An 11,361-nucleotide genomic window follows, 5' to 3' on the forward strand; every position below is an offset into this window, starting at 1 on the left:
GAATATTGCCATGGGTTCAAAAAGAGCATGGGTTACACAGTTAATTCAAGGCCAGCATGAACTACATAGTGAAGCCATGTCTCAATGAAACAAAGAAATGTGAAAGAAAGAAAGAAAGAAAGAAAGGCATTTATCCCAAAAGAAATTAATAGACTAAAAATCAAAGGATGGAAAACAATATTCCATGCAACAGTAACCTGCAAGAAAGCAGAAGTAGTGATCCTATTTTCAGACAAAGTGAACTTCAAGTCGGAAATAATCAGAAGAGGACATGAGAACCAAGACCTGTCATGTAAAGGTACAAGAGCCCAATGATGAATGTAACTGTACTGTACACCTAAGATGTACCAATAAATTCAATGAGGAAAAAAAAGAAATAATCAGAAGAGGAAAAGATGGTCACTATATATTGGTGAAGGAAACAAACAAGTAGAGGTAATAATTATAAAAATATATGCAGTAGACACTGGCACATTAGAGTACATTAAAAAAGCACTACAGAACTTAAAAGATCAGAAAAACATCATCACAATTACAGTAGGTGAACCTTGATTCTCCACTGTCACAAATAGACAGATCAACTGTTTATTGTCTAGCTCAATTAGCAAAAAATCAAAAGAAATATCAGAGGTGAGTGCCAAATGTTCAAACAAGTGAACTTAATGGATATCAACAGAGTGTCTCACCAAACAATAACAGAATATACATTCCTGTCAACAGCAAATGGAACTATCTCTAAAATAGACCACACATAACCCATAAATCTTACGTAAGTAAATTCAAGAGTCAAAAATAGTGTAAGGCATAATATCAGATCATAGTGTAATGAAACTACAAATCAATGGCAAAAGAAAACAGAGGAATTACACAAACCTATAGAAAATACAAGGGTCAGGGATTTAGCTCAGTGATTCTTCTGCCTGTCTTGCAAGAGCAAGGTTCCTACTTTGATCCCCAGTACCAAACACACATGTGCATGTGCACACACACACACACACACACACACACACACACACACACAATACACTCTTTAATGATCACTGAGTCACAAAAGAAATCAAGGTAAAAACTCAACAATTCCTAAAATCAAAGGATAATGCCAGCACAGCATACCAGAGCTGATGGGACACAATAAAAGCAGTTCTAAGAAAAAGTTTATAGCTAAGAAGGCCCATAACAAAAACAAAGCATGCACAAACAAATACACTAATGATGCTTATAAAGGTCCTAGAGATACAAGAGCAATCCAAATCCAAAGCTTATGCAATAAAGGAAATTATGAATATCAGAATACAAATTGATGAAATTGATAATGAAAGAGCTGGTTCTTCTAAACAATAAATTAAATAAACAAATCATTAGCCAATCTTACTAAAAAAGCCCAAATCAATGCAATTAAAGAAGAAAGATGGACACCACTGAAACCCAGATCATTAGATGCTATATTGAAAACCTGAACTCCAATAAATTGGAAAATCCAAATGAAAGGTATAAATTCCTAGATAATTAAAATTTACTGAAACTGTACCAAAAAGAGACAGTCAACAATTCATAAAAAGAAAGGTATAATCTGCACGTACTTCCTGGCTCCTGATTCTTGATTTATGAGAAAGGAAGATAGAATCTACAGAGACACAGTGAAAGCAGAAAACTCCAGAGGCCTTCAAGGAGAAACACACCAATGGAATAGAGCAGTGGATGTGCACTACAACAGCTGGTGAATAACCTCAGTCTGAGTGCCTATAATATTCCCTGGATAGAGTGCTTAGTCAAATGTCATTCTAGAATGGGACCAACTGAACCAAGGTCTCAGTGCATCTATGGGTTGGCTTCATCTCAGAGTTCCCAGGGTTAAACTCCCACAGTGACTGGGTAAGGAACAGTCATGACAGACAACCATGGTAAGGAAGCCTTTGTCAGGCCAGCAAAAGACACCCAGAGTGTAATAAGCTAGGTGATTCATGGCCCACCCCCATAACCAGAAGCCAGGTTCATCCTGCATTTCCAGGAATGTGAAAGTCACAGAACCAGCATTCTACTCTAAACCTACTGCCAGCTTGCTGGTATTATCCAGCATGGATCTGGGCTCTGATTTTCTCCTTTGTCTATCAGCAAGAGCAGAGTTACACCTTGAAGTGGACACTACCACAAAACTGTAGACCACAGAAGATAAACACAGGCTCAAAAGCACAGATGATTTTCTTTTCTTTTTTTTACTTTTATTTTTTATTCTTTGGTTTTTCAAAATATTTTGTTTGGTTGTTTTTTGTTTGACTGCTTTTGTTTTTTGTGAGTATAAATATTATTTTTAGACTTTGGATTGTTTTGGTTTTGTTTCTGGGTTTTTTCTTCTTTCCTTCCCTTATATCTTCTTGACCAGTTTTCTGGGGCTTCTGTAATCATCCTTTGTCCTGCAGCCTTGCTTATAATCTCTTTTTCTTCTTCTTTTCTCTATTTTCTCCTTTATTCCCTTTCAATTTTCCTCCATTAATTACTCTTCTCTTATTTTTACTTTCTATGTATTTCCTTCTTTTATTTCCCTCTATTTCTTTTCTTTTTTTGTACTGAGGATCAAACACAGGTACTTGTGCTTGCAAGGCAGGTGGTAGGACCACTGATCTAAATCATTCCCTGCCCTCCCTTTGTTTCTTTTATCTTCTATTTCTTGCCAGGTTTTGTTCTGCCTTTACATAATTCTATAGACATCCTTTTACTCCCTAAAAAGATCCTTGGTGTCACTTCTCTCTCCTCATTTCATGCAATTTAAAGTTTCAAGGTTTTCCTTTTGCATCTCTCTATTCCAAAACTCTAAATCTTTAACAGTAGAACCATAAAGCTTTGCTAACCTTTTGATAATTAATTCAGTAAAATAGCTGTTGAATTATTTTCTATAATTAGCTGAGATATAGCTGCATTTAGTATATATTAGCATTAACTCAATATTTAGGTTGCATTAATGTTTACATCATAATTGACAGTTTCTTCTCTAGGCTTACTGGTGGTACATTACTGGTTCTTACAGTATGCTAATATCAAATTTATCTCAGGAAATACCACATTAGCTGTTTCACTTGATATTTATGGGGTCACATAACTGTCACTGTTTCTCTATATACCAAAGCTCAGAATATTTTTGTGACATTAACAATACAAGAGTACAATTCCAGATAACTTGGTTACTGAGCTAACTACATTGTATCTTCTATTCACAAAATAATCAAGGTCATCACATTTTGGGGCGGTGGTAAAGGATTTTAGTTGGCCATATCCAAAGTGCATCACTGAAAAAACTAAATAGATCTATATACTAGCAACAAAGTTACATTAGACTATAAGAATCCACAAAACAGCATAAAACAAACAAGGAAATGAACAAAAACAATAGAAACTTGCTAAGAAAAGGCAGCAAAACATATCCTAAAACCCTCAGCTCCCTAGAAGCCAATCAAGGGGGCACCAAGGGGAACAATAGTATAAGGTACATGTGTGAATTACACAGCAGAAGAGATCAGAAAACAGCTCAAAGACATACTCAGAAGGATTAGAGAAGAAATAACTAAACAATAATAGAAGTAATAACCAAAAAGATTCAGGAGTTCTCAGAAAACAGTAACAGAAAATAAAATTAGTTAAACAAAATTATATAAAATATGATAAACCAAAACATAAGAGTCCATGAAAAAGTCTCAATCATAATTCAAGAAGATTAAAAATCATTTTGAATGTATACACATCAGGATGGGCCAGTGAGAGAACAAAATTTCAGAACTAGAAAACAATTATACCTCCAAAGACCAACTACTCAGATGCCTTTAAAAAAAAAAACAAGAGAAAATGAAAAATTGGTAGAACTAATGCTACATGATTCAAAGAAGACTAATCTAAGAGGAACTGGATTAAGTGAAAAAAATCAGAAGGCAATACAAATGGCATAAAAATACCTGTTAGCAGAAATTATGGTAGAAACCTTCCCAAATGTAGGAAAACAAATAAACATACAGATAAGTGAGGCACACAAAACACCAAATAGCCATGACAAAAAGAGAATCTCTCCATCCCATATTGTACTCAAAATTCCAGAAGTCCATCACAGGGAAAAAAAATCTTAAAAGCTGTTAGAGAAGAGAATCAAATCATATACACAGGTCAGCCAATTAAAATCACAGCCAACTTCTCTACAAAAATCCTTAAAGGCCAGGAGGACTTACAGTGAAGTATTTCAAGACCTAAGAGATAACAGCTTGTAATATTTATTTGTGTATCCTGCAAAACTTTTCTTTAAAATATATAGAGAAATAAGGTACTTCCATGAGAAGTATCACCTCAAGAAACTCGTGCCTGACTACCAAACAAGCATTACAAAAAAGTATCCAATGATATCCTACAAAGAGGCAATTAAGCTCATAATATCAATAACTCAAAAGAATGAATATACCTGGCAGGATGAGCAACAAAACAAAAGGGGTAAATGAGAAAATCAGCAACAGTAAAATAATGCATTAACAGTAAGTAAATACCTCTGAATAAAAATTCTCAATGGGAATGGTCCCAATTCCCCAATCAAAAGACACAGATTGGCAGATTGGATAAAGAAAGAAACACAACAATATGCAGACAAAAACATTTTTAATTCAAAATGGAACAGATTTAAAAATCACAGAATGGAAAACAATAGTCTATACAAGGAGAAAATGGAAAAAAAGCAGGAGTTGCTATCTTGATTTCAGACAAAATGAATTTCAAGCCAAAACGGATCAGAAGAGCCAAAGAAGATCCTTACATATTAAACTTTTTTTCCTTTTTTCTTTATTGGTACATTTTAGGTATACAATAAAGTTACATTTATCACTGGGATCTTGTACCTTTACGTGATATATCTTGGTTCTTATTTTTCCCCCTTCCCCTTCCCTCCTTTCAGCCCCTCCACCCTTCCCTGTTTACAGATAATTTGTTTCCTTTTCTCTTATTTGTCTTTTATATTCTTAGCTTCCTACCACACCTCCCACTTCTCTTTTAGACATTTTTCTGATTACACAATATCAGTATCAATTATATATTTTTATTCTTGCTTACACTTTTAGTTTATCACACTAGAGAAACTATTGGGTATTTACACATGTGTGTCCTATTAATTTTAATTAATAGCACGTCTTCAATGTGCATCCACTTAGATACAAATGTCTCTACTTTCTCATTCTTTATGGCTGAGTACTACTTCATTTTATTAAAACACACACACACACACACACACACACACACACACACACACACCTTCTTTATCCAGTCTCCAATTGATGGGCAATTAGGCTGTTTCCAAGTTTTAGTTATTACAAACTGTGCCACCATAAACATGGGTGAGCATATGTCACTGTGGTATGATTATTTTAATTCTTTTGGGAAGATACCCAGCAAGGAAATAGATGGGTCAATTGGGACTTCTAATCCTAGTTGTTTCAGTTATCTCCACATTTATTTCCACAGGGGTTGTACCATTCTGCACTCCCACCAACAGTGGAGCAGGGTTCCTTTCTCCCCACAACCCGGCCAACATTTGTTATTGGTTGATTTCTTGATAGCAGCCATTCTTTCTGGGGTGAGGTGGAATATGTGTTGTTTTCATCTGCATCTCTCCAATGACTAGTAATGTTGAACATTATTTCATCTTTATTTGCTGCTTTTACTTCTTTCAGGAATGTCTGTTCACTTCAAATGCCCATTTTTGAATTGGGTTTATGAACTTGGGGGCCAGATTTTTTTTTAGTTCTTTATATATTCTGGATAGTAGACCTTTGTCTGAGGAACAGCTGGTAAAAATTGTCTGCACATTGTAGGTTGTCTCTCAGCTCTGTTGGTGGTTTCTTTGCAGTGCAGAAGCTTTTTAATAAGATGATATCCCAGTTGTTGATACTTTGTGCCAGTTCCTGTGGTACTGAAGATTTGTTCATAAAGTATTTTCCTATGCTAATGTCTTTGAGAGTTCTGCCTTTCTTATTTTCCAACAAGTTTAGTTTTTCTGTTTTAATATTTAGATCTTTAATCCACTTGGATTTTAGTTTAGTGCATGGTAATATATAGGGGTCTAGTTTTAATCTTTGGCATGTGAAATCCACTTTTTCCAGTACCATTTATTAAAAAAAACTATCTTAAATACAGTGAGGATGGTTGGCTCCTTTGTCAAAGATGAGGTAGCTGAGTACATCTGGAATTGTTTCTGCATTTTCTAATCTAGTCCACTGATCCTTGGGTCTGTGTGTTTTCCATTGCCATGCTGTTTTTATCACAGTGGCTTTGTCTTTAATTTCAAGTTGAGGATTGTGATACCCCCTGTCATGCCTCTGTTGCCTAGAATTGCTTTTGCTATTCTAGGTCTCTTCTGGTTCCAAATAAATTTTTGGATTGTTTTCTCTAGTTCTGTGAAATATAATGTTGGGATTTCAATCAGTATTGCATTGAATCTGTACAGCACTTTTGGAAGTATGGCCACTTTCACTATGTTGGTTCTTCCTACCCAAGAGCAAGGGATATCTTTCCATTTTATTGTATCCTCTTCCACCTCTTTTTTCAAGGTGTTGTAGATCTCAATGTAGAGGTCTTTTGCTTCTTTCATTTGATTGATTCCTAGATATTTCATTTTTCTAGATGCTACTGTGAAAGGAATTGTTTCCCTAATTTGTCTCTCAGTGAGTCTGTTATTTGTGAACAAGAAGAGAATTCATTTTTGAGTGTTGACTTTGTATCCAGATACTCTATTGAATCTATCCATTAAGTCTTGAAGTCTTTCGATATAGTTTTTTGGGTCTTCTGTGTATAGTATCATATCATCAGCAAATAATGAAAACTTAACTTCTTCCTTTTCTATCCTTATTGTTTTATTTCTTTCTCTTGTCAAATGGCTGGGGTTAATGTTTCCAGAACTATATTAAACAACAGTGGTGATAGTGGACATCCTTGTCTTGCTCCTGACTTTGCAATGAAAGTTTGCAGTTTTTGACCACTTAGTATGATGTTGGCTATTGGTTTTTCTTAGACAGCCTTTATTAAGCTGAAATAAAGACCATCTATTCCAATTTTCTCCAGCGTTTTTGTCATGAATGGGTGTTGAATTTTACCTAATGCTTTTTCTGCATCTATTGAGATGATCATATACTTTTTGTCTTTGACTCTATTAATGTAGTGTGTTACATTTACAGATTTATGTGTGTTGAACCATCCTTGCATCTGTTGGTTAAATCCAACTTGGTCAGGTTGTATGATCTTCTTGATGACCCTCTGTATTCTGTTAGCAAGTTTCTTATATGAGGATTTTTGCATCTATGTTTATTAGTGAGTTAGGCCTGTAGTTCTCTTTCTTGCTTGGATCTTTCCCTGATTTGGGAATCAAAGTAACACTTGCTTCTAGGAATGAATCTAGAAGTATCACATCCCTTTCAATTTCACTGAAAATTTTAAAAAGTAGTGCCAGTAGTTCTTCTCTAAATGTTTTGTAGAATTCAGCAGTAAAGCCATCAGGACCTTGGTTTTTCTTTGTTGGTAAATTTTTAATTATGTTTCACTTTCACTGATTATAACTAGGGTTGTTAGAATTTTTTATCTTCTTCATTCAATGTTGATTATTCATAGGTATCTAGAAATCTGTCCATTATTTCTGTATTTTCCATTTTATTAGACTACAGGTTCTCAAAGTAGGTATTAATGTTCCTCTGAATTTCTGCTGGATCTGTTGTGACTTCACCTTTTTTGTTCTTAAATGCATAGATTTGAGCCTTTTCTTTCCTTTTTTGACAAGGTTGGCTAAGGGGTTTTCAGTTTTATTTATCTTTTGAAAAACCAACTCCTTGATTCATTTATTTTTTTGTATCATTTTCTTAGTCTCCATTGCATTGATTTCTGCTCCTGTCTTTAGAATTTCTTCCCTTATACAAGCTTTGGGTTTGTCTTACTCTTCTTTTTCTAAAAGCTTAAGATTCAGCATTAGGTTGTTTATTTGAGCTCGCTCTGCTTTTCTAGTTGTGGGCATTCACTGCTATAAATTTCATTCATAGAACTGCTTTCATTGTGTCCCATAGATTCCTGTATGTTGTATTAGCATTATCATTAAATTGTAAAAACTGTCTAATTTCTGATTTAATTTCCTCTGTGACCCATTGCTTGTTCAGGAGAGTGTTAGTCAATTTCCATGTGTTTGTGTAGTTCTTACGGTTTCTTATACAATTGATCTCCAGTTTAATTGGATTATGGTTTGATAATATACATGGGACAATGTCAACTCCTTTGCATTTCCTTAAACAAGTTATATGAGATAGTACATGTACTATTTTGGAGAATGACCCATGTGCAGCTGAAAAGAATGTATATTCTGATTTTGTTGGGTGGAACACTCTATAGATGTCTACTATGCCCATTTTTCAAAAGCTTGATTAATTTCTAGTATTTCATTGTTGAATTTTGTCTAGATGATCTATTTGTGACAGTGGGGTATTGAGCTTCCTCACTACAAATGTATTAGTGTTCATTTGGGTTTTCATGTCCCTTTATATTTGTTTTATATAATTGGTGGCAATAATATTTGGTGCATATATATTTATAATTGTCATATCTTTCCCTTGGATTGTTCCCTTTACAAGGATGCAGTAACCTTCTTTGTCTTTCTTAGTTTTGATTTGAAATTTACTTTGTCTGCAAGTAAGATAGATACCCCTGCTTTTTTCTGGGTTCCTGTCACATGGACAACTGTTTTCCATCCTTTTACTTTCAGTCTATAAGTTTCTTCTTGAACAAGGTGCATTTCTTGTATATTAACAACATATTGTTAAATTTTGCTTCTTAATCCACTCTGCAGTCTATTTCTTTTGACTGGTGAATTGAGGCCATTAACACTGATGGTTACATCTGACATGTATTGACTTAGCATCATTATGTTTTTTTCCTGTTGTTGGCTCTTTTTAATTTTTCCCCCTCTCTTTCTTTAATTTCTTACCTTGCCTGTTGGATTTGCCCTGTTGGACCTCATGTTGTGATCTTCATTGTCTTTTTCTAGTATATTATTTATAATTGTTTGTAGTGCTGGTTTGGTATTCATGAAGTTTCTCTCAGGTTTCCTTTGTCATGGAAGTATCTTATTTCCCCCTCAATTTTGAAAGAGAGTTTTGCAGGATACATCAGTCTAGGGTGGAGGTTGTTTTCTTTTAGGGCTTGAAATACTTCCCTCCAGGCTCTCCTTGACTTGAGGGTTTGGGTAGAAAGTCTTCTGTGATTCTGATGGGCTTTGCTTTACATGTGCTTTGTTTCTTTTCTCTAATTGCTTGTAGTATTCATTCTTCTTTTGAGTTTCTGGGATCTTGATTATTACATGTATAGGTGTAGATTTTTTGTGTGTGTGATCATGGCTATTTGGAGTCCTATAAGCCTCACTTATATGTATATCAAATTATTTTCCTCTGTTTGGGAATTTTTTTGTCATTAATTCTGTGTACAGTTTTTTGTCTCTTGTACTTTCTCCTGTTTTTCATGGACTCCTGTCAGTCTTATATTGTTCTTCATTGTGTCATCTAGGAGCTCTTGGATTGATTTCTTATGTTTCATTATTTTAAAAGAGATCTCTCTTTTCATGGTCACTGATCCCATTATGTCCTCTGTATCTGATACCCTGTCTTCAGATTGGCTCAGTTGTTATGTATACTTTCCATAGAGTTTTTAATCTCCTGGATATCTGCTTGAATCTGTTTCATGGATTCCATTTCTTTCCTATGCTGGGCATTCATTGCCTCTATCATGGTCCTGAGCTCATGTATTTTTTAATCTGCTTTTTTCTAGAGTCTCTAATTACATCTTTCATTCGGCACACCATCTCTGTAGTTATTTGAGAAATTATTTCTGTTTTGAATTTTTCTAGAGCCTCATTCATCTGTTTCATAACTTCCTGTGCTATCGGTTCAGGATATCCAAGTGGTTGATTATCTGAATTTTCCTCCTCATTTCCTTCAGAATTTTCCTTTGATGAACAGGCATCCTTTGTGCTTGTTCCTTGCTTGAATATCTTCTCATTTCTGTTTTTGTTGTTGGTACTGTCTTTGATTAAATTCCTAGGTTAATACTTTCATCTCCCTGTTATAGCTTGTCTTTAGGTTCTGAGTCTCTCTTGACTATGAGGCAGTCTCATTTTCTGATTAAATCAATCACAACACCTTAACCAAAGTGATACAATCAGCAACACAATAGTATCAAGCACAGCTTAGAAAAATGACAATTTGCAGTAGTTATTAATTTATCACCTTTAACTGTGTGAATTTAATCAAAATTGAGGCTAGATCTCAGAACAATGGCCTTCATCACCCCCTGTGCTTCTGTGGTATGAATCCAGGTACCAGCCCAGCCAGGAGGCCAGAGGTGCTTGTCGGGGTGGGGGCTGCAGGTGCCTACATGGCTGTGCCTCTCACCTTTCCTCTGCCAAGGCCCAGAGGGGTCGGGCTGTGGACCCAGGCAAGCCCCATGCCTTTACATATTAATTAAGAGAACAATGCAACAGAAAGAGCCAACAGTTATAAATATATATGCACCAAATGCCAGTGTATCCAACTTCATAAAACAAAGACTAATGGATATGAAAAATCAAATAAACAACAATATAGTTATAATGGGGGAACTCAATACCCCACTGTCACAAGTAGACAGGTCAATGATACAAAAAATCAATACAGGAATATCAGAGTTCAATGAAACTTTTGCACAAATGGAATTAATATATATCTACAGTATTCTGTCCAACAACAAAAGAATACACAACCTTCTCTACAGCACATAGGACTTTCTCCAAAATAGACCACATACTAGCTCAGCGAACATGCTTAAGTAAATGCAAAAGAATCAAAATTATGTCATGCATATTATATCATATGAAATGAAACTAGAAGTCAATGGCACCATATGATGAATATTATCATTACACATATATAACATGTACAAGTAAAATAAAATGAAAAAAAGAAATCAATGGCAAAAGAAATCTCAAAAACTATGCAAACATATGGAAATTAAACAATACACTCTTGAGTAATCAATGTATCACAGATGAAATTAAAGAAGAAATTATACAGTTTCTACAATTACATGATAATACCAATGCAATGTAACAGAACTATTGGGACATGGTGAAAGGAGTCCCATGAGAGAAATTTATAACACTGAACTCCCATATCAGGATATCAGAGCAACCTGAAATAAATAAGCTAATGCTAAACCTCACAGTTCTAGAAAAAGAAGAGCAAGTCAAACCAAATGCTAGTAAGAGGAAAAAAAGCCTTAAAGATCAGAGCATAAATTATTGCAATTGAGATGAAGAAAACAATACAAAGAAACAATGAA

The sequence above is a fragment of the Fukomys damarensis genome, unplaced genomic scaffold, assembly GCF_012274545.1.
Source record: "Fukomys damarensis isolate Sample0158 unplaced genomic scaffold, DMR_v1.0_HiC HiC_scaffold_39, whole genome shotgun sequence".
NCBI classification, from domain to species: Eukaryota; Metazoa; Chordata; class Mammalia; order Rodentia; family Bathyergidae; genus Fukomys; species Fukomys damarensis.